This window comes from Diadema antillarum, unplaced genomic scaffold (assembly GCF_040938485.1).
Source record: "Diadema antillarum isolate AM-2024a unplaced genomic scaffold, OU_Dant_1.0 scf00000055, whole genome shotgun sequence".
Lineage (NCBI taxonomy): Eukaryota > Metazoa > Echinodermata > Echinoidea > Diadematoida > Diadematidae > Diadema > Diadema antillarum.
In genome coordinates this window covers 786692-805637 of record NW_027270944.1, presented here as the reverse complement: position 1 = coordinate 805637, position 18946 = coordinate 786692, and the positions used below count along the sequence as shown (strand labels likewise).

The following is an 18946-nucleotide window of genomic DNA, read 5'->3' as shown; positions in this document are numbered from 1 at the left end:
TCATCAACTTCTCTAATTCGTCTTTTTTTAGCTTTTCATCCTATCAGAAACCCCCTGTTTAAACCACTACAGTTGCCTTTACCATTGCATTTGTAGCTTTGTACTGCAAACACTTGAACAATAGCACACAAGAAGCACAATTACAATAAAACTCAATGCTTACGAGAATAATCTACTATTGACTTACACATCACTGGCGTTTACCAAAGACGTACAAACTGCTACATCGTTGACAAAGTCCTGCATAGAAAACAAAATTTGCTGTAGATAGATACATATAGATCTTCCGTAACCAGACGATAGTTATTTCGAATCGACCGATCACAGTGAAATACATTTGATTGGTGATGATTGCGATGAATAAAGGCTTATCACACCCCTCAGTTACACGTAAAAAATCATGCTCGTTATTAAAGCACCTTTCTATTTTACTCGGGTGTTAAAGTTATTGAAATACTCATTATAACTTAGTTATGTTTTGTTTCATACTTTTGTGAACTCAAAGTGGAAATAAATTCAAATCAAATCCATGTTTCAAGAGCATTTAGAAAAAAAGTAGAGCCTGTTTATTCCATCAGGTTGTAGTTCATTTCAAGCAACAAGAACATCTTTAAGCTACGTTATGATCGACGCTCATCATTTCATATTCTAAAGTGTGTCCCACTCTTTCAATGTATGTGAAGGCAAAAATTTTGTATCTTTTTTAATGACCAAATGAGCATTTTGCAATCAGGACTTAAAGTTCGAGTGTCCCTTTTGCAAACCTGAAAATTAGATTTTTTTTCTCTAAGCTGGCATATTGTAGGGGTAAGTTATTCAGACCTTACCTCAGAATAAAACAACTGGAAACTTCTTCATGATGGAGGGGATACTATAGATTTCCAGAGAATTTATTCGGACCCCGAAAAATATCAGACTGTTATTCTTAGTACTTAGCTTTAGTTTTCCATTTCTTTTCTTTTTTTTTACTCTGAAGTGTATTACCGGAATAGCATTGTATTGAAAGATTTCACACACGATGTTTGGAGACAATATTCTTCAGCCATGAAAAAATTCGTGACGTTTGCAAAAGGGATATGGGACCTTCCTGTCATGAGTTTAAGTAAGTTTAAATATTTGTCTATATATTCAGGATCGGGTGCCGATCTTGAATGTGTCGTGATCGCCTGACATGACACATTCAAGAATGTGACTCATATCGATATGCAGGTCAAAGTTCATATCTACTTGAGATAAAATGAACACACAATTAAGTTGTCGAAATTTTTTTGGGTAGAAACTTACAATTTCCGCGGGAAATGTGACGTCAACGTGTTCGCCCTTTCTCAACTGCTGCGGGTACCCATCGACGCACAGTACAGTGATGTCAACGGCTGAGATTAACGCGAGAGAAGATGATGTCGCGGAAACAAGTGCGTCGGTTTGTGACGTTCCATTCCCTCCGTTGCTATGGTTACGGCCATTGGCGGACGAACGAGGTCGACACACTGAATTTGGTTCCAGATAGGTGACAACCGAGAGTTTCGCTGTGTGGCGGACATGAGTTTAAAACATTTATACAGACTCGGTAAGCATGCCGCATTCATTTCATTCGATCGCACGTAAGTTTTACTTCCACTACATGTTGATCACGTTTGTAACAATAGACGATGGGGAAACGTAACATAATACAGAGCATTGAACCCCTTGGGGAAATGGACACAAGTTCTCAAATGTGGGACTATCACGTATTGAAGCTAACATTGATGGCATTTTTATGGCGTTGTCTCGAATCGTCAACAGAAATTATCACTGTCCTTCCCATGCATTTTTATAGGACATGAGATCTAAATCTCTTTCTCAAAACTGCTGTTTTTCAGACGTATTCACCTGGTTTGGATTGTAGTGTCGGTGATTTGACTTTAACCACCAGCTGATGTTCTTCAGAATCTTCTCCAGAACGCGGAGAGATGAAGGTCAAGGGTCGATATGGCTTCACATCAATAGATCCTTCCGCAACATTGTCTGCAAATACAAAAGTTTGATACAAAACAGCATCCTTTTATCATAATTATATCTTTGTAATTTTCTGGTACTACTGCCTGATACTTTAAACACATTTATGCGTCTCTTTGGATTGATGTCAATACTAGCTCCCTGACAGTAAATCTGAGTACATTACTTCTTGTCATAACATTCATTTTGAGAGAACCTTGTATACTTCAACAAAATTGCTGAAAAGTCGCGTCTGTTCTTGATAGCCATAGCAATTTATACAAAATACACTTAAAGGGAGGAGGGGGTATTCTGACAATCGTTCTGGTTTTAAGGTACCCTAAATGATCATTGATATAAAGAACCCTTTGATGGTTTATATCGAGAGCTTATCATAATAAAATTACGATAGTATTTTCTAAATCATTATAATGAAAATGATGCCAAGTAATTTCCCTTCGTCAACATCATCCCCTCCTTTTCTTCTTCATTCGTACCATCTAATTTATGTGAAGAAATTGTTACTCCTCTTCGTTTATGTGCTTTTAAGCTCAAACTTATCGCGTACGCGGTAGAATTCACTTAGAGTTGCAAATTAGTTGGAGGCGGATTGTGAGCTTGTCGTGCTTCAAAAGAGAAGAAATGACCGTGCCATTCAGATGCAAAAGGATTCGAAGAAACATTGTTGATATTATCATTGTGACATGATAAGGTTCACCTGTCCATGTTGCCATGAAATCACCATGGAGGGGCAAGGTTGCGACAAACTTCAAGACGATATAATTTTGCTTTCTTTGCGCATGCTCAGTCATCAGATTCTTTGACCCCACGTGTCTCAAGCCCAAACGATAACGGTCGGGGTCATCCCACGAGACCAACACCCACGAGCCATACGGCCCGCTAGTTCGACAGTGAGTAAATACGTGATAAAGGTCCATTTGTCATGCTAACAACGAGTCATACAAGCCATGAGTTCACACCAGGCAAAAGGCCCATGAGTCCCACACGATGATAACAAGGCCCACAAGTTCGATATTACATCACGGGGCTTAATGTGGGCCTATTGGTCTCGTGAGACTTGTTTGTCTAGTGTCGAACGCGTGGGCCTTGCTTGCTCAGTGTCGAACTTGTGAGCTTTGTTTACATATTATAGCACTCGTGGGCCTTGCTTGGTGTCGAACTCGGCTGTATGACTCATTTGCAGTATAACTCATGGGCTTTATGAATAAAATTAATGGTCTGTATCACTCGTGGGCTGTATGAGTCGTGGGTGTCGAAGGCGTGACGTGAACCGTAATGGTCACCTTAAAGGGACTCACCGAAGCACGCCCTAAGGATTTCCTCACTGGGCAGCAAAGGCGATGCAGATGTTTGCACAGGAGCTGATGATGATAGTGATAATCCCTCCACCTCTGCATAGAAGACAGATTGCGCGTCACCAGATTGAGAGACAATTTGCAAAAGGTATTGTGATGGTGAAAATTCACCCAAAGAAAGTTAGAGTTTAATCAAAGTAAAGACCCCCAGAATTATATCTAAGCGGTGGTATCATTATAGAGTTTTAATTTTTTTCCGATTACAGTGATCACTAATTGGTCATAGCCACATGAGCAGACCTTTCTTGTTTTCTTTTCTTTCAGTACGGGGTTAAGCGTCCATCAATGGTTACGATTATTGATAGTCATCAACTAAACACGTTACAGTAGAATGAAAAAGGAAGAACTAAATACTTGAATTAATAAAATAGAATGATAATTATATCATAAAGCTAATCAAGGGCCTCATAAGTTTTTTTTTCCTGTGTGCGCGCGTGTGTGTGTTTTAGAGTGTGAGTGTGTGTATGGAGCAGTCAATGTACAGTGTCAGTGTGGTTCATTACAAAACGAAGTCTGCCTATCAAAAATCTCGATAGGTATACCATTAGCTTTCGAGTGATCTGAGGTACGTCAGGTGTTAACCATTACCAAAAATCAAATTCTCCATGCGTTTTTCTTGTTCCTTTGATCCAAACGATTGCAATACATTATGTTGTATAGCATAATATGGTAAGTAATGTGTGTGACTGAACTTGAACGTCTTATTATCGATAATAGATTTATTCCTGTCATAACAGAAGTGCTGCCTGTTTAGAGTCTACTGGCTCGCGAACCTTGAGAACTTACCAAGCAAAGCTGTCCCAAACAGGGCTGCTCCTATGAATACCTGTTGCGATCAATGCAGAATAAGAAACTGTGAGAGTATTTACCATTCACAAACACATACAAACCTTTCTCCTTCTCTCTTTCTCTCTCACATACATAATATAACTGTAATATATAAACTGTGATATATATAAAGTAATATATACAGTAATATATATAGTAATATATATATATATATCGCATACACACAAACTCATATGCATGTGTATAATGAAAATATATTTTTATAACATATATCTGATATTTTACAGAACAAAAATGAAATATTCATCATCATCCCACTGCTGATATCAAGCAGAGCACGATCAATCGTGCATTGCTTCCAATATAATGAGTCAGCCCCAAATTCATAAAATTATCCCTGCCGCCACTAACTCTGCACAAATCGGTCGTAAGCTTCGCTGGACATGAAATTACATTAGCGCCAATAATGAATTTACCATGCAAGTAATTGGAAATAATGCACGCCGTCGATGGTGTCAATTATCAATGTTTTGTGGGCATGCGCTGGAGTTAAAGTGTTATATTGAGCGACTGCTATTATACAGAAGGGCAATACCCGAACAGGTCTAACTCTTTTGTCCACTTCACGGATGAAGACCGTAAATTTTTAATTTAGGGGCAGCACAAAATTGGTTGCATACGATATTCTCTCTATATTGATTTCGAAATAATAGCCTTCTCGCTACAGATTAAAAGCACTATAGCAATAATATATAAACCTTTGTGGATACATACCTTGTTAAACTATGACTTAAGAGTAGCGTTAGATGCATTGTTATCATGTGATCATGCTGATCATACGTATCTGTACCATGCGACAAAACAACAACAACAACAGCAACAACAACAAAAACAAAATGCTGGTCCTAATACTCCTTCAATGAATACATATAAACGCAGGCATGCGCACACTCATTAAAATACACTAATGCGCGATAATGAGCTATGTGATCGGTCTGAGGTAATAATTGGCTTTAAAGATGGCAGCCATTACTGAAATTTGATATAGGGTTTGTTGTGAAAGTCCCATTCGATTGAAATGTCATGTGCCCACAGAGCGTAGCTTCATAACTCTCGCGTAGTCTGCGTTTTCCAAACCATCACATGTCGTGTATGCATTTCATATTTCATTGGACGGATCTTATTTCAATCAACAAAATATAACATTATACTTATCTATATAACTGATCAGTAAACAACATAGGAAAATGAATGATATTCATATCTATAAGCTTAAACATCGATGTATGAACTATGCGTGTAAGTTACGACATATAAAATTGTGTTCAGCAATGATAGACAGAATATTAATATACAAACACTTCGTTTATTTTATTTATTTTGTCCACCAGACGGGCTAATCCACCAGCACAGAAGAAGGCGGAGAGGAAATTTTGACATTGATGAACTCTTTCAAGACATTTTTCCTAGCTCCATCCAGTAGACATGCAAACTGTTGAATGAAAGTAAATGTGTGGTCCGTTGTTACTAAAGTGTTTAAAAAGGCCAAAGTATTCAAGATGTCTTTTCGGTGTTATTCGGCGCATAATTTACCATTAACACATCATCATAGAAAGCAAGTAACTTCTGTAACTTTTCTCCAAATGTTAATACACACACGCACACACACACACACACACACACACACACACATATATATATATACAATTATATATATATATATATGTATATATATATATATATATATATACAATGTATATATATATATATGTATGCCTCATTCCAATTTCAGTCGAACATAAAATATTATTTATGATAAGCGACAAAATGTTTCAGCATTACCAATCATCTTTTTCAGATTGTATAGCACGTTAAACATTATCGAAGCCGTCTGCAATAATGAATTCACAGGCTCCACTTCGACACACACACACACACACACACCCACATACATGTATATATATATGCAAACTTACTCCCGCCTCTTGAAAAGATTTGGATACAGAAGACATCAAACCATGAACATGGTTAGGCGATACCAATGTTTTATCATCATCATTGAATTCTGTAATAACTGCCGAGGCCAATTGAACATTTTCATCTTGCCATGAATGAATGCATGATTCGGTATGGCAGAACTAATTGTCAAGAAGTTGTCGCGTAATGGTAAAATTTATACCAGTTGGAAAGCATATATCATCCTTCATATATATAATACATCATCCTTCACATTTCCATTTTTGCTGCTGAACATGTATTTCTGTCACACATTCTGTTGATTTCAATGACGAACAGATGAACGCATACACATACACACGTTCGTCAACAAGACTTTTTTTTAAATTATCTTTGAAGCTGCATAGCAAAATTTCTCTTTCCTCTTCTTTCTCTCAATTAGAGCTCCTATTCTTCTTTCTTAACTAATGAACTGATTTCCGTGTCACACCCTTCTATCGAGTATTCAAAGCAAGAATACAGATTAAATTACACCACAGGTTGGCTTAAGCGTCGATGTTCTTTCAAGTAATAATTTTTCCAACAATAACTGCGAAATATTATTTGAAGAAATATTCCAGTAAAAATGCTGAGTTACATAGGTTCAAAATGCTGCATCATGTTGTTGCTTTTGCTGCTGACATTAAAGATATATGAAAAAAAACCCCGCGAACTCTTAGGGAGTATGCTTTATAAACTGCTTGCATGGCAGAATGGGTTTTTATATTGTTTACACCGCTTAAGGAGTATGTTTTACAAACTGCTTGTCCATCTTTAGAAGTTTATAAGATTTCTTTTATTGAAAGACATATCTCCTACCTCAAGAAATGTTCCCCGCCAGACGGCCATTACTAGTCAGGCATCGAACGATTCTTGTGTCGTCTGCAACAAGGTTCCTCGTGGGCTTGTTGGCTCACAAAGAAAAATAGGGAACTGGTGCCATAGATCAGCAAATTGCCAAAAACGCTGGGAAACAAGCTTTCGACGGAGGAAAAAGGGTGATTATTTTCCGAACGAAAGCCTACACAAATACTGCCACTGTCCCTGCGAGAGCTCATCTATTGGGCTGGAGAAAACGAGGTGTGTGAGAGGTGTGTCGGAAGCGGCTATGACTGTCGTTAGGTTACTTTAAACATGACATGGCCCTTCAGAACTGGCGTCTGTCCGATGACCATTATTGTTCTTTTTCCCTCGCGCATGTTCAGTAGCTTTGTAAAGCGCTGCATGGTGGAAACCGTCATAAGATAATCATGACGTTGATTGCAGTCCAACCATTCAGACGACGGGACAGAACATACGAAATATAGTAACACATCATCGAGTAATTATATAAATGGCGCCGCCAATTCCAATGAGCAATTATGATTTATTGGATATTTGTGATGAAGGACACAAACATATAAACACACATACACACAAACGCACAAACTTATGTTTTTAAACAGGTGTTGACGCCAAGCTGTTACTGCATGCCCACTACAAACAACTCCGAAAATTTCTATCTTAAAAGTTCCCGTTTGCAGGTGAAAAAAACCATATCCCTGATTGAAGGTCCTTATAAGAATGTGTGTGTGTGTGTGTGTGTGTGTGTGTGATTGGTATGTCTTTAGACAAGCGATGTTGCATGTTTTTTATTGCTCCTTGTACATTGTTGTATAACACTTCTCTTTCCTTCACAGTCTTGTTAATTACTTAGTTTGAATAGAGCAATGTGATTGGCTAAAATGTGTTGTTTGATATACTTCACTGTTACCCACAATGGTCTGTTTTTGTCTAAATTGTAATTATTTGAGATTTAGATTAGCAAAAAAAAAATAGATTAGGAAAAATGAAAATGTATATGCCTCGCCCAATGTGGGGCTCGAACCCACGACCCTGGGATTAAGAGTCCCATGCTCTACCGACTGAGCTAACCGGGCTTTGACGACAGTGAGCTTTTCAGACTGTGACCTTTTCAGACGGTGACTTTCACTGAGAAATAATATTGTGCAAAACTTGGTATTTTTGTAGTTCCGTACTGAGAGAAGATTGCCATTTGTTATTAGATGTTTCAACTTCTCATTGTTTCAATCAGATTGTGAAAGATTAAGACATAGTTTATATCAGACATGATATACAAATTTACCAAGGAGGTTCAAGAGAATGGAGTCACAACTGTCGTATTTCCTTTGAAGCCAGGTTCGATGCCGCCACTCGAAAGTATTTGAAGCATGTGGCAAACTGGATCTGCCGCGCAGATAGGAAGACAATTGACTCATGTCTCATTACATAATCATCAGCCACTTTCTAAGAAAGATATGTCTTTGTGATGGTAATTACTTTTCGCCATCCCTTCTTATAAAAGATAGGTGAAATATATATGGTAAAGACACGGGGATGCGTGAATAGAAATTGCGCAAAAAATGATGAAGTGATATATCTATTAATAAAGAATTATGCTTGAAGATTATTCCATATCAGTTTATTGTCGGAATTAAGTGGAAAAGTGATAAAACCGGCTTTCCAGGAGGGTACAGTTTTAAACCCTTTCACATGATACAGCTCTGATTTACACTTTTGGACATATTGCTGGAAGGGATTGACCTTTGTTCAATGTGCTTTATCATCAAGTGAGATTCCGTTTCATTTGATAGATAAACAAGCAAAATATAGCCAATATCAAGTTACCGTTCAAAATGAATCTTCAGATTGCTCAGCAAGACGGCGGCATCAAACCCCGCCATAAAACGCACAGATGCACCTGTGGTATTCTTTTGTACACCAATAGAAAAGTGACAACTGTTTGAATAATTACAGCCAGTTGGAACTCCATCTCTTAAACCTCCTTGAATTTACCAACTGACGAGAAGATATTAATGCGTTATTCTCCTTCTATTCATCAGTATTTCTTCTTTCTTCCTCTACTGATGCTGCTGCTTTATCTCCATTTTCACAAGTCACAATCTATAATGTGCTTCATTGTCGTACATGATCACGTTATAGTGCATTCATTTACATAATTACAATACAAGCAATTCGCTCAATTTCCCACGTCCCCGACCTGCTGCAAATAGAATTCATTGTAAATGTAGTTATGGAGGATTAGTGCTACCCCTTTACAGGGTATTACTTATCAGCATGCCAAGCGTTTTATGACCACAGTCAGCCGTGATCGTCTAGAGGTTAGGACATTGCGTTGTGGCCGCAATAACCCAGGTTCGAATCCTGGTCACGGCACTATCTTTTTTCCTGTTTTTTTTTTAATCTCTAACTCTTCTCCTGAGAGATAGGCCGTGTTTTTTTAACTTGGGATTTTGATTTTAATCTTCTTGTAATGATTTGCCCTGATCTAAAAGTCCGTAAAACGTATTACTTTTAAAAAGGGAGAGAAGTCATGGTATTCTGTTTATTAATACTAGCATAGATCCTATACATAATTATACATTAATTCAATTATGCCACACAAGACAGAATCAGATGTAATATGGTAATGGATTAGGATAAAACGATGCATACTTTGATACCGAGATGACCATTTGATTTTATGCATGTGATATGCCGTCCAGGTACAGGGACAAATGAGAACCAAATTTTGAGAAATCCTGTATGAAGTTTATTATCCTTTCTATAATTTCTGCCCCTGGTATTTTATGAACAGGTAATGTTCATTAATTACGAAATGGACATTACAAATAGTTTCAAAGCCTACAAATTTCGGTAGCTTTTCTCAAAGTATAAAATTGTACTTTGGTTTCTGGTAAAATGAGTAATTTTCTGTCGCAACTTGGTATTCTGCGATCGAGAGATTTAAACCCCCTTAAACATGCCCTTATGGAACAGTCATAGTGGTGCCACACAGTAAAACACACTGTGATTCACAGTGTGAAAGACAGTGAGTTATGTCACACTATTATGGTTACCTGTGAAATTGGGACATGTGATAATGCTGTGTTATTATCACACTGTGGAAAATCACAGGGTGGATACTGTGGTAACGGGTGTCATTACCACATATCTGAAAATGTCAGTGTGTCACATTCACATAATCTGCGGTAGGTATACGAAGCATCCCATACTGTGTTATTTACCACAATCTCTCACACTGTGTTTCTACCACAGCCTTTCACAGTCTCACACTGTGTTATCTACCACAGTCTTTCACTCTGTGTTATCAACCACAGTGGGAAAAAGAAATCTGGGACAATCAATGGCCACGTATCCCAGAATTTACCCGACAGGCGAATGATGGATTTCAGGACAAACATGGCCTTACCTAATAATCTGTCCTACTCCTAATATATAATCGCAAACAACAGTTTCATGTCCTATGTACCTACAGTACATTCCTATCATACATAATTGTATATAGACATCATATTCGTAGATAGTCATCGGGTGTATCAATACATACATGTAGGTCATTTATTTGTATGCATTAAGGCTCGGCTACTAACTAGACAACACTGCATTATAAAGCTATGAAATTACTTTTTCATAACAAAATTAATGGTATTGGGTAAACATAGCATCATTAGACAATTTCTAATAAAGTTAGCACTCCCACTTAACTATGTTAACAGGGAATACTGTGGGAGTATAGGACAGGTGAAGTACCGCTTGAATCAATTGTTATAATTCACAGCATAACTCATCTATCAATGAAATTCTGGAATATGTGGGTTTGTTTTTAATTCCAGTTTGTACTGCTGCGTAGTACTCCTGTATGGTACTGCTGTGTGGTAAATATCACAGGAATATCCTGTGGTATTTTCCTGTTGTACTTTCTGTTGTATTTTCTCTGGTTTTGTTGTTTGGTACTTCTGTGTGGTATTGCAGTGTCGCTGTGCGTTAATATGGTTCTACTGTGTGGTATTGTCCTGTGGTATATGTCTCAAAATACCACAGGAATATCCTGAGTCCCACGTAAATTGTGAATGAATGTTTTCCCCGGCAATGTAATAATTATCTTTCTTTTTTTTATTGACGTAGCCCCTCCTCATTCACTTGTGGGTCGGTCTACTGTGACAAATCTGCAGCACTACATTCCAACATGCTGTAACATGTGACACGTTCTGTGGTTATTTTGTTGTAAGCTGTGATACATGACGAGTCACTGTGTGACTTTTGGGTGAGAAACCACATAATCTAGAATTTCACACTGTGACAATTCGGCGGACGCAATATTCCCACATACTCAGTGCTGCAATATGTGGCACAATGTTGTATTTGTGTGGCAAGCTGTGGCAACAGTAGTGATTACTATGTGACTTTCGGTGAAGAACCACATAGTCTAGAATTCCACACTGTGGCAACTCTGTGGGCACACAAAGTTAACATATTGCAGTATGTGACACACTGTGGTCATTATACGGTAAGCTGTGCTAACTGTGATTTCTATGAAATTAACATGTCGTAAGTTACATAGTTTTAAATATATCTTCCCCACAGACTGAAATATGTAGCACCCTATGACTATGTGGTAGCTGTGGTTGTGATTAGTAGGAGATAAACCACATAGTCCATCGTTTAACACTGTGACATCTCTGTGGAGGCACTTTTTCATATTAATGAAAATAGAATATCACGTGCCTCTCATGTAAAATTTCTCGGGGTTGAAATTGATGACTGTTTGTCATGGAAGGAACACACTGGTATCATCTGCAACAAAATATCAAAAAGTATCGGGACTTTAAACAGACTACGGTCATACTCCAGATCTTTATTATTACTATTATATAACACCCTTATTTTACCACATTTGAATGATTGTATTTTAGCATGGGGGAAATCTAGTGAGTATAATATGCAGAGACTGTTTAAATTGCAAAAGCGAGCTATTAGAATAGTCTCGCATTCACCGTATAGGGCGCCTTCTTTGCCAATATTTTCTACTTTGTCTATTTTGTTTGAAAAGATTTGTTTGAAAAGATTTTATTTTCTGCATTTCATATTTTCTTTCAGAATACAAAAATAACAAAGGCAGGTTCAATTACACAAATACAATTCTGAAAATTATTGACATATTACATAGTAAGTCATATTTTGTATATAAAGACAAATGAAACGTTAAATAACATACAAAATGTTTATATGGCCAATAATGACTTGATTCACAGTACAATATATAATATATACATATAATGCAGAGGGCCGCCGTTATAAGCCGTGCTTGAACAGACGGACAGCCAGAGTTAAATTACCATTTTTTATTGTAGTACTTAAACACTAATACGGATGGGCCATGTTAAAATGCGTGTAAATCCAGTTTTATACAATTACTTGGTAAACAGGAGTGGTGCCTGTGAGTGCGTGTGCAGGTGATGAAGCGCGAAAGTGTTGATGGTCAGCACTTCTAAGAAAATGATTGAATATGTTATAATATGGGCGAAGGGTCAAGCAGCAAAGTAAAAGAAAGGGAAAAGGGGGTGGACCAAAATATTGCCTTGTTGTTGAGTATAAGAGGTACATGTTTAATGATTACTGTACCGTATGATATTGTGCCAAGAAATATTTCTTTGTATTTGCCTTAAAGGAATAGAGAGATGTGCACTGTTTTATGTGGAGAGGGAGTGAATTCCAAATATCAGGCCCGTTATGCCGAATTGATTTTTGAGCTAATAGGAGTTTAGGGTTATTCAAATGGAAATCATTACGATGGCGCGTGGGGTAAGCATGGACATCCCTGTTAAGGGAAAATGCGTTGTGGAAGAGTGGGAGTAGATTTTGCGTGTATTTGAACATAAATATTGCTGTTTGAAATTTGTGTATATCGTCAACTTTAAGAACTTTTAGTCTAAGGAATAATGGATCAGTATGTTCTAAATAATGTGAGTTAGTACATATTCTTATTGCCTTTTTCTGTAAAAGAAAAATAACATTTACTTTGGTTTTATTACAGTTTCCCCAGACAACATTACAATAATTAATATACGGTAAGATTAATGCATTGTATAACATAGTGAGTACTTTTTCCGTTACAAAATATTTTAATCTCCGAAGTATTCCAATGACTTTAGATATTAATGTGGTTATATTATCAATGTGGTTATTCCAATTTAAATTGGAGTCAAGGGTTACCCCTAAGAACTTGGTTGATTTTTTTCCAATAATGGGCATACCATCAATAATAATGTTATTAGGCATTATCGGTTGCAAATGTGAAGTATTGAAGTTTATGAAACACGTTTTATCTATATTTAATGATAATTTGTTGCATTTAAACCATGTAGAAATTTTTGCAAGCTCAGAATTAAGTATATCCACTAGTGTGTTTAAACAGTTGTGAGAGTAGAAGACACTGGTATCGTCCGCGAATAATACATAGGTGAGAAGGGTTGAGGAATTTATAATATCGTTAATATATATAAGAAAAAGTAGAGGTCCTAAAATGGATCCCTGTGGTACACCGCAAGTAATATATGACTTAAACGAGGTACTTGAATGAAATGCTACGTATTGCTGACGTTGGGATAAATAATCTCGGAACCAGGAAAGAACTATTCCTCTTATGCCATAATTATGTAGCTTTTTTAATAAAATTCCATGGTCTATTGTATTTTAACTGTGTATGATATATATCTATTACAGAGTGCAGTATATATGTTCTTATGTTATAATGGTATTTTACCTGTATCATTACTTGGTTATTTTAAACTAAACAGAGATAATCATAATTATGGCACAAGAAATTGTAGAAATTTTTACTTGCCTCAGATTCGAACATCCTCCTACAAAAAGTCAATATTTTTTCAAGGCCCTCAAATCTGGAATTCTATCCACTCTGATGTGAAATGTAAGAAAACCGTGACAAGTTTTAAGAAAGTTTTCAAGCGTTTTTTACTTGAAAGGTATTCTGGAAGTTATTAATACCATTTTCAGAATTTTTAGGAGATTAGCATGTTAGGGGTGTGTTTGTGAAAATGGCATCTTGTGTATTGTTAATGTGCTGGTGTGTGTTTTTTGTCAGTGTATGCATGCGTGTGTATGTGTGAGTGTATGTATTATAGATAGAAGAGACATGACGCTGTATTTACTTTTCCGGGGTTAGTTTTAAATAATGCCCATTGCCTTCTCACTAACCCCTTCACTTGATATCTTGGGTTGTTTGTGTTCGTTTGTTTTTTTGTCACATTGTCATGTCATACTTGTCATACCATTGTCACATTTTGATGTACGCATGTTTTATTAAGTGAAAATAAATGAAATGAAATGAAATTTCCATAGACTGCAATATGTGACACACTGTGGCTATTAAGTGGTAACTGCATGTCACATATGATAAGTATGTGGTTAACCACATAGTCGGAAAATTCGGGTGCTGTTCGTTATTCCGAAGGTTCGAAATTCCGAAGGTTCGTTATTCCGAAGGTTCGTTAATCCGAAACACACAAATTCCCTATACCTGGAGGTTCGTTAATCCGAAAATGAAAAAGGGTTCGTTAATCCGAACATTTGTGGCGTTATTCCGAAAGTTCGTTATTCCGAAGATTTGTTCATTAGAAAATGAAATTCGGAAAAACGAACCTTCGCAATAACGAATCTTCGGACTGAAGAGCCTTCGGAATAACGAACCTTCGGAATAACGAGCTGTAACCGGAAAATTCATACTATGAACACACCATGCCCACATACTACAGCATATGTCACACTGTGACCATTATGTGGTAAGCTGTGGTAACTGTGTATGACTATATGTGAGTTGTATGTGGTGAACCACATACATGTAGTTTGTAATTTCACACTGTGACAGCACTGTGAACACACTATATTCACACATTTTACACATAGTCAACTATGTGAACACAGTCACTGTGTTTGTTCCATAAGGGCGATGACGCAATATCGTCTTCGTAATCTATGCTTCGTGTAGGCCCTAACATTTCCTCAGAAAGTTATCATTCCTTCAAATCGATCTTAAAAACAACGTAAAGAAAATGTATTATGGTCTTTGTGGACAGAGCGTTACGGATCAACGAGATGGAAGCTATTTCAAGAATGGGAATAGCGTCACATGTTTTCGATGTTTAAGTTTCTTAAGTGCATGGCCACGCAAAGCAGCGAAATGATATAGAAAAAAGAAAATCATCTGTCCTGACATTTTTCGTAGAAATGGAAATATTATGGAGTAACAGGGTAGTGCGTAAGACGGCTGTCTTGGACAGCCCAATGAAGATGACAATAAATGTCAATTTTCTGTAACTTCTCTTTGGGGGAAACTTCCTGTTGGTATAAAAAAAAATCATGGTTTCTAGATAAGAATGTTTGGCGTTTGCCACAAGGGAGAGCAGCAACAGTGTATAAAAATACACTGTTCCTGCTATGTCGCTGATATCATTCAATTTCTCCTTGAACTCACTTTCAACCACCCCATCCCTTTGGGACAGTCACTGGAAAAGAAAAAAGAAAGAAAGAAAAAGTAGTCGCCCAATGTGGGGCTCGAACCCACGACCCTGGGATTAAGAGTCCCATGCTCTACCGACTGAGCTAACCGGGCTATGCGTAAACCAGAGTCTAAGGTCTGGAGTCGTTCGCAGTCATTCATTTTCCCGTTCGCTGCTTCTGAGCGATACAACGCTGGCTTGCGGCCAGCCAGTGGTGGTGACATTTCAATGCATCCTGTCCAATGTATTAGGATGGATATTACCACCTACGATAGAGAGAGGGAGTCAAGTCTCCATGTTCTATTAAAGGAGACCTCCGGATGATTTTCTGATTTTTACATTTGAACAACGTTAAATTACTTAAACTGAGTACAGAGTTTCAGAATTTATAGTGGTTGGGATGAGGAATAAGAATGTTTTCAAAATTTATAACAAATCGCAATGAACAAGGATGATAACATGGCAGGGTCACCATAAGAGTGCATGAGTTGGGGTTCAAGGAAGCAGAACAAAAGAAGAAGGCATGCATAGATTATATACAGGTGAACTCGCAAGCAAGCGTTATTGTAATGGAACCACACTGCTACATTTCTGAAATATGTGAGCCCTATGTCATTATCCTTGTTCAGTGTAATTTGTTTAAGGTTTTTCAAAGTATTGTTTCTCTGCTCAGGAACCACAATAAATTCCACAAATCTATACATGGAGCTGTTGATCTATGTACTACATGATGTGAAATTATGAAAATCGTCTGGAATTCTCCTTTAATAACTGAGTGTTCAAGACAAGAATGTTTAAAAAAAATTAGAATAATAATAAGAAGACAGAAATACACATGTACTCAGAGAGTCTAGATGCACACGATGGATGGCTTTTCGTTACTCATTGGATGGTATTGCTGAAAGTGAAAATCCAACATTAGTTATTATATTTTGGACGCAAAAAAAATTAATCCTCTGTGATTGGTTGAGAGAACTTCACGTGATTATATGTTTTTTCAACAAAAATTTTGAATGTTGGCCTGTTTGATACTCCATGGTATACTATTTGGAAATGACGTCACTGTATATAACAACATTTTCTAAATAGTGCACTATTTTTGAAATTATGTCACAAAGCAATTCTGACATCGCAATGCTTCGTACATACGGTCACTCTGTGAAATATATAAAAAAAAAACAATATTGTAAAATCACGCCCTGCTTTGGACGGTCTCTTTGATCCCAAATATAAAGCAAATATACTCAGCCTAATTTGAGTTTCTCGTTAAACATATGGGCCTCGGTGCCTCCAAAAGTACTATTCATTTCAGGGCTGCGTCCCGTGGAGAAAAGGGGGTCATCCCACGAGACCGACAACCACCAGTCATACGGTCCACGAGACCGACATAAAAAATAGGTCAATGAGTCATACAGCCCACGAGTTCTACGGCTCACGAGTCATACAGCCCATTAGTTCGACACTATACGCAGAAAAGGCTTACGAGACTGTCACTACGCAGAGAAGGCCCACGAGACCGATACTAAGCAATAAAGGCTCACGAGACCGAAACTAGGCAAAGAAAGCCCATGAGATCGACACTACGCAAAGAAGGCTCACGAGATCGACAGAATAAACAGCGCCATCTACATGTCAATTACAAATATGTACCTGTACAGGGTGTTCCATGAAGGGGAAAATAACATACTGGCGGATGCAATTTCGTCACGCTTTTCGTCACAGCGAGAGATTGTAACTAATTGAACAGCATTATCTTTCAACGACATCAAGTATGTATTTCCACACGTGTGGCTTTTAGGGGCAGTTCTGTCACGCTACGGGGAGCGACATTGTTACCGTTTATTTTTAAAAAGAATAAAATTGTACTCTTCATGGGAACCCACCCCCCCCCCCCCAAAAGTGAATGAATAAAAGAGGACAAGAACAATGTATGGTTTGATTTTAGATCTTTGATAATGCCATCATGGACAGAATGTAGGCTTTTTTTCCCCTTTTCTTTCTCACTTCACTAGTTTTTAAAGTAGGCCTTTCTATAGTATCAGATATCCTACCAGCCTGCCAGCACGTGTTAGAGTTCAATTTGTAATTTCTCTGTAACTATAATGTATGACATTCAATGGATGAAAACGCTCTACATCGCAGCGATTCACCTCGATTTGTGGCTTGTGTTTGTAAAATTATTCTCCTCAAATCGGTACATTTTTCATAAAGTAGAATAGCTGTTTTCATGGATGCATCTTCTTTTCCCGAATCTTTAACACTACCTTAAAAAACGATTACGTTTTCTTCTGTGAATTTATACTAAATCATCACCTTTGCAGATGACTACGTCGGGCCACTACGCCCCCTCGAGAAAGCAGGTGTGCACTGCAACATTGACCATTTTGTGAAACATTTCCTTGTAAATTTCATTTCACAGCTGGGTATTTTTCTAGTTGGTTGATCTGAATGTCTACATCATTTTATTTTTTTCTAAGTAATATATGTTTTGCGGAAAGGGAAACAAGGGTGTTGGGCCATTTTTTGAAATTGATGTGGAAAGATCTGATGCACACTTTTATTGAATTTTGTTATTTTCTTTAACAAACCCTCACACATGCAAACACAAAGATCTTGAAAATTTCAAGACTTGAGGGACGGCAACTGACGGGGTAACACCCAAGTAACTCTCCTTTTCCATCTCATTTCTTCCTTATGCCATTATCTGGACACGCTATACAATTAATTGGTCTATAGGTGACGCTGTTCATCCTGTAGGTCTCTTGGGCCTTCTTTGCCTAGTGTCGGTGTCTTTTGCGTAGTGTCGAGCATCTTTTGCGTAGTGTCGGTCTCGTGGGCCTTCTTTGCCTAGTGTCGATCTCGTGAGCCTTTTAAGCGTAGTGTCGGTCTCGTGGGGTTTTTTGCACAGTGTCGGTCCCATGAGCTTTTTGTGCGTAGTGTAACACTCATGGGCTGTATAACTCGTGGGCTTATTTTACTTGATGTCGAACTCGTGGCCTTTATTTACTTAGTGTCGAACTCGTGGGCTGTGTAACTAGTGGGCTGTATGACTTGTGCGCTGTATATGACTCGTGGGCTATATGACTTGTTGGCTGTATAATTCGTGAGCTGTATGACTCGTGGGTGTCGGTGCACCCATTCAGCTCTTGCTGATATCAATGTCAGTGTTATCTGATATATAGTTTTTGAACTATTAAGGATCAAAAGTGGGGTTTTTTAACACCTAGTACATGTATATCTCTACAGGATGGGCATAAGGCCGAGGATGGCTGGTTAAAGTTTCAAGATCGCTGTATGAATATCTGGATCACTCAGTGTGCGAAGTTCAAAATAAGTCCTCTTTATTGCCTTTAACTATAGATGTTTGATGTACACATGCACACACACACACACACACACACACACACACGCACACACACACACACACACACACACACACACACACACACACAC

At 37.7% G+C, this 18946-nt stretch overlaps 3 non-coding genes across 3 annotated transcripts; 1 reads left to right on the top strand and 2 right to left on the bottom strand.

Annotated features, from left to right (window-relative positions):
* Positions 1-7980: 7980 nt before the first annotated feature.
* Trnak-cuu (transfer RNA lysine (anticodon CUU)) lies at positions 7981-8053 on the bottom strand. The gene has a single exon. It is a non-coding gene; the product is annotated as a tRNA-Lys (tRNA).
* A 1225-nt stretch (positions 8054-9278) lies between these two features.
* On the top strand, positions 9279-9350 carry Trnah-gug (transfer RNA histidin (anticodon GUG)). Its single transcript has one exon. It is a non-coding gene; the product is annotated as a tRNA-His (tRNA).
* A 6183-nt stretch (positions 9351-15533) lies between these two features.
* On the bottom strand, positions 15534-15606 carry Trnak-cuu (transfer RNA lysine (anticodon CUU)). Its single transcript has one exon. It is a non-coding gene; the product is annotated as a tRNA-Lys (tRNA).
* Between the last annotated feature and the right edge of the window lie 3340 nt (positions 15607-18946).